This window comes from Petaurus breviceps, unplaced genomic scaffold (assembly GCF_028583685.1).
Source record: "Petaurus breviceps papuanus isolate PSGF00001 unplaced genomic scaffold, PetGlider_PUasm1.0 41, whole genome shotgun sequence".
Classification (NCBI taxonomy): domain Eukaryota; kingdom Metazoa; phylum Chordata; class Mammalia; order Diprotodontia; family Petauridae; genus Petaurus; species Petaurus breviceps.
In genome coordinates this window covers 10,513,451-10,519,596 of record NW_027186320.1, presented here as the reverse complement: position 1 = coordinate 10,519,596, position 6,146 = coordinate 10,513,451, and positions in this window count along the sequence as shown.

Sequence of the window (6,146 nt, the reverse complement as noted above, 5' to 3'; positions counted from 1 at the left end):
ATATATATATATATATATATATATATATATATATATATATATATTCTGAGGTGAGATTTTGCTTTGGGGGTTCACTTATGACAAGGAACTTTTGATTCCCTGGACGGGACTCTGAGTAATCATTTGTTAAGAGTTCCCCGACTACTCAGAGGTTTGTGCTCTTCTAGTATGGTGATGCTTGAATCTTTGTGCTAATTTCTCTGCTTGCATTTTCTACTGATATGTAATTAAAGTAAGATCATAGATAGCTTTAAAAGTTGTCTTTCCTTTAGCAAAGCAGATCAAAGAACCTGTATTAGCGGTCATCCTGGGTATGCTAGGGTGCTTGCTAATACAGACACTGGTGTTTAGAGAGATGCAAATGCCATTCCATCTCTTCTTGCTCTATTTCAGAGGCTCTTTTTGACTGCCAGAAATTATGCAATGATTAATAAAATCATCTTCACGAAGTGTTTTTTTCCTTTTTCCAAAAGCATTTATTCCATTTGCTTTACAAGTAACTCTCCTACAATTAATTCTTCTATAAATGAACATATGAGTTGGTAAAAATTGCTGAGCCATGCAAAATTCTACAATAAGAACCACAGGGCTCATGAGAAAAATTGTGTTAGGAGCACAACATTCAAAAGCTTTGTCAGTAACAAATAGAAAAAGACAGGAATTAATTAAAATGTTAGCACATTTTATATATCTTAAATAGTAAGAAATAATTAAGTACTGAAATAAAAAGACTGTGTCAGCCTTGGGCTGCTTTTCATCTTTCACTTTGGTTATTGATGCCAGAAAATGTGGAACAAATTGAGGGTGGAGGGTATTATGTAGGTAGACCAGCCTTCCTCCATACACAACTATACCAGAAGATATACAATAAATATGTCAATTTACCTACAAGAAGACCCAAAGTTGGAAACTTAGTCTCATGTGAAGCCATAGTAGTGCCAAACAGAGGAACCTCTAACATTCAGTTCATGTACTTTGCGACCCATTGCCACATAGGGTTCAGAGGTGGCTTCTCCCTATGATTTGGAAGGAAAGATTGGTGGTGGTGGTATGGTCTTCTCTGTGAGGTATTTGAGGTGACTGGGGTATTAATCATTCCACACGTAGCCTGGTAGAGCCAAGGCAATTTCCATCCAGGTGGTGCTGCAATCCCCAACAGTTTGTACAAGTCACCACCCTAATGCTTGCCCTGACACTGAGGTGTAGTTTTTCTCCAGGACAAAAATCACACAAATGCAAATGCAAAATTCGAGTTGTGCTTAAATTATTCCCAAATATATCAATTGTTTGTATTAAATTTGCATTTTCAAAATAAGTGTTCTGGCAAAATTGACTGTACTTTACCTATCATGGTCTTGATGCATCCTTCCTAGATCTACCTTTTAGTGGAGACATTTTGATAATAATGATTTAGTTCAAAATTGGGATTTCCTTTGGGTTAGCTTACTTTATCATTGATATTTGTCACATAAATATACATAATCAGACATGGTAGTTGTCTTTGAGAGTGTAAAGGCCATCATTTACATAATATATTTAAAATGTTCAAGTGTAGACTTTCAACTTTTATATTTAATTTTTTTTCTTCAAATTGACAAGTAAATACAAACAACACAATTGTCAAAACTAGTCTTTGCTTTTTTTTTCATTCTCTAAAGATGGGGGTAGGGATGTTTTCCTACCAATCAGGAAAGCTCCACCTTGAATAGGGCTAGTTTTACATGAAGGAAGAATAGGCAGCTAATAGCCCATGTCATTATATTTAATACAATTTCTGCCTACCTCCTATCCTTCCATTCCTTCCAGACCAAAATCTCTTTTGACGTGGTATAGCCTTTTTAGCATTAATATCACACTTCAAGAGCCTGATTAAGGAGATTACTGAGTGTAAAGTAAGATAGAATGATGCATGTCAGCTACCTGAAATGATTAGCAAAGGTCAGTCAATCTGATTTACCATCACTACTTATTCACACAACAGATTATGACCTCCAGGAAATGAGCTAAAGGGGAGTTTTTTTTTTCTTTTTCTTATTTTTTTCTTTCTCTCTAATTGAACACTAAATCAATTTTAGACCTACTGAATCTCAGAACTTCTGAACTCAAGTGATCCACCATTCTCAAGTTTCCAGGCAGCAAGGGCTACAGTTGAAGGGCACCGTTTCTGGTTATAGGGAAATTTTGATTATTTGAAGACTGTAGAGAGAAGTTACCAGTTTAGACCCTAGAGAATACTGGGTAACTAAGGAGGAGAATGGGAGAGCTAGGGATTGAGGGAGGAGAGATAATCATAAAAAGGGAATAATATAAACTGCACCCACTTTACTACTTGGAAATGGATAGCCCTGTGTATACATTACTATAGCTTCAGAAGATTTTCTTTTTAAAGAAAGACAGAGCCAATCTGTTCATATCTCCTTCAACAACCACATCAGTTTCTGTTTCACCTTCACATGACAGCACTGGAACAATATGAGCAGTGAATGACTTAAAGGTTCACTTTGTAGGACAGCCCACTCTCCACCCTGGCGGCATAAAAAATGATTACTTGTTCAGTCAATAAAGAGCAGACACTCATCAAGACCAACCATCAGGTAGAGTTCTCAGGTTCAGTTCAGCTGGAAGAAATGAAAATCTATATTGGGACACCTGGGACACTGAAGGATAACAAAATTGCTCTGAGCCACTGGGGTCTCTGATAAATGGCACACTAAGAGGAAAACATTCATTTCTTTACCTGCCTACTAATTTCTAGCTAAATTCGAGGGAAATATATATGTCTGTTATAGTATTTTCTTATTTATTTAAATGGTCCCTTTTGATAAATTGCAAACATTTTACATTGCCGTTCAAAATACAGTGAGAGTTTTCAATGTAGATAAAATAAGGAACTTTGGCTATCATGAGCATGGCTAACCTTTGAAAAAAGTTGCATGTGGAACATGTCCAGAAAGCACAAGGTAACATCATTCATTAAAAAAGGGCATCTCTACACCCCTACTCCCCTTCATAGGTGGACAAAATGTAAAGGAAATATTGTGAATCTTAAACATTTATTTATTTTCTTTAATATATGGATTTCCCAGTGAGGAGAGAAAGTCTTTACTTAGAAGTGAATGTTGTATCAAAACAAAATATCAATATAATTAGAAAAAAAAGAAAGATTAGTATGGGAATTGAAACCAAATGCCAGTAAACTACTATATGTAGGGTAGACAAGCCAGATGTGAGGTGAATCAAACCACCATCACCAGCTTGACCACCATCTCCCTTCAGGTGCTGATGGAGACAGTCCAAGACCCTGAAGAAAAGAGCCTTATTTATGGTAATACTTTCAGCTCATTTCCTTAAACATCATGATGGGAAGCAACTCCTGTGGAGATGCAGCCTGGCAATTGCTCCTGAAGATGTTACAGCCAAAGCTACTAAAGAATCAGGAAAGAAAGTCCCTGCTACCAGTGTTCTTGACATTAACAAATTTCAGAAACCAATAACTATATCAGTAGAACTAACAATAAAGGAAAGACATTAACATTTGCTTTGCCACTGCACCCTAAGGATCATGGAACTTTTTCATCTGAGTCATACCTGAAACTTTGCATTCTGTTACCCTCATTAGAACATGATCTTCTTGAGAGCAGTGTCTGCCTTTTTAATTTATTTCCCCAGCATTTAGTGCAGTGCTTTGCACTTAGTGAGGGCTTAATAGCATGTTCATGCATTTATTCATTCATTTACTAAATCAACCATATATATTTAATAATTTAAAATATTTTATTTGGCGCTTTTGCTTTTTCACCATGTTCATTTACTGTACTTTTGTCATCCTCTAAATGTAAGCTCTTTTCAGCCTTATTTTTCAATGACAATTCATTTTGAAACAACTAGATGAAATTGATTTATATGTTCAAATATTCTCATTATTAGATACTTCAGTAATATTAAAGAATCACTATTAATGTTGGTAGGTTTTAAATCTACTATCTTCCTTTTCTTTATTCATAAATTTAAGTTATATATGTGTCTGTGTGTATGCATGTATGCACATATACACAATGTCATATTGCACTGTGCAAATATGTATAAATGTTTAGATACATACATACCCACACATGTACACTGCATACATATATACATACAAAATACATTTATAAATGCATGTGTGCTCATGTGTGTGTGAACATACACATAACATTATCTCAAAGTGAGGAAGACACAGGTTCAAATCCTATCTTCGACATATTCTGGCTATGTGTCCCTAGGAAAATCACTGAACTTCTGAGTACTCTAGTTTCAAAAAAGGTGACAATCTATAATGGTAAAAGTTTTCTCACCTAATAGTTCTCTATACAATTGGAATCACAAATCTACTCCCCTTTTCCATTAATATGTACATATGTGTATGTAAAAGCTTATCTATGCATGTAACTATGTGTATGTGCATATATATACAATATTGACTAGACAATTCAGATGGACAATGAGATGGACCTTGCAATAAAGGAGAACATTCCAGATTGTCTTTGGAAAATTAAAAAGTTATTATAATAGCTCCAAACTTCTTCCTTAAACAAAAGCTCATTCTTTTTAATATCAATATTCCTTTGGTGTTTTTATACATTGGGGTATTCATGGTATGGAACTATGGTCTATGAAAATAGCAAAGTTGGGAATAATGCATATGACAGTGGAAATGGTTTTGGTGGTAATAAAAAAGCTGTGGTACTTTACAAACAAAGAATTACAAAGGAAAAGTAGTGTACATAATGTCCTCAAAGAAAGAAAATGGGAATAATAATACCTATAGCAGCTGACTCATAAAATTGCTGTGATGCCCAAATAAGAAAATACATAAAGAATGAGAACTGAGATCAATGCAGTGACCAATTTTGACTTCTGAAGATGAAATTTATCTCCATCTAGAGAGGGAGGTGGTAAACTACAGGTCAGAATGACGCATATGCTCTCAGTTGTAACCAAAAAGTTTAATTTTGCTTAATTATACCTTCTTGTCACAAGGGAAGATTTTAATGGGCAAGATCTTGAGGTGTAGCAATGCCCCATTTTGTGAATATCCCATATCTTTCCCCATCATAGGAGAGCTGCCTAGGAAACCTTTCTAAACCCAACAAAGCTTGCCTAGGCAGCAAACCTGCCAAGTAAACCTGCCCAAACCTGCTACCTGAAGCCCATAGTGCCCCGTCCCCCTTCTGTTCAGTTCTCAAAATAGATTTTCCAGTTGGGCAACAAACTGACCACTGGGCAACAATCATTAAGCAATGCTATTGTTTGCCTTCTGTATTTTCCCTTCTTGCTCCCCCTGGTAACATTTGTGTTGTGCCTTTTGTCTATATAAACCCCAAGGTATATATGCTCAGTGCTGCCTGATTTGTGTACATGACCACTGGAAGTTCCCAGGTTAATTATGCTTCACAAATAAAATGATTAATGGTTTCACTCGCTGTCATTTCATGTTACAATATTTGGAGGCCTCAGTTAGATGGCAGCGTTAATTGTTGCTGTGGAGAGAACTGAACCTTGGACTTGGGGAAGGGAAAGAGCTGGCCCTGCCCTAACCCTGAGGAGAGCTGGCTCCTGAAGAAAAGGTACTTTTCCAGAATCCCCATGCTTGGGCTGAGTTAGCCAAGTCCCTCCTTGACTCCGATTCTTTCCTGCAATTTGGGCATATGGAGCTATGTGTCCTGTTTCTAGAGGTGGGTATCTATTCCTGGGGATACTCATTTAGGGGTGGATTGAGTGGCAGCTGGATGCAGTAAAATTCCTCACCCCCAGCTTCTCACTGAGACATCAGAGAGTCCCTGGGGTAAGCCATTCTGTCTGTTTTGTGTCTGTCTTGTCTAGGTGCTTTGTGCACTCTGTGTTTGCCTGTCTTTCTGAGTATTTGTGTAAAGAAAAATTTCTTAATCTGCCACCTTGTAAGATTCAAAATGCAGCCAGCCACTGTACCTGGGCTAGAAAAATTGATAGTCCCTTAAAAAAACGTTGTTGGCAGAAAAACAAAACTCTCTCTTTCAACTTCTTTGGACTCCAGCCAAAGTTTGGAAAGTAGAAAGACATATGGAAAAAGCAGGAAAGGGGAAACTTCTCCCCTAAGATTTATCTATTAGAAAAGGGGTCACTTCACT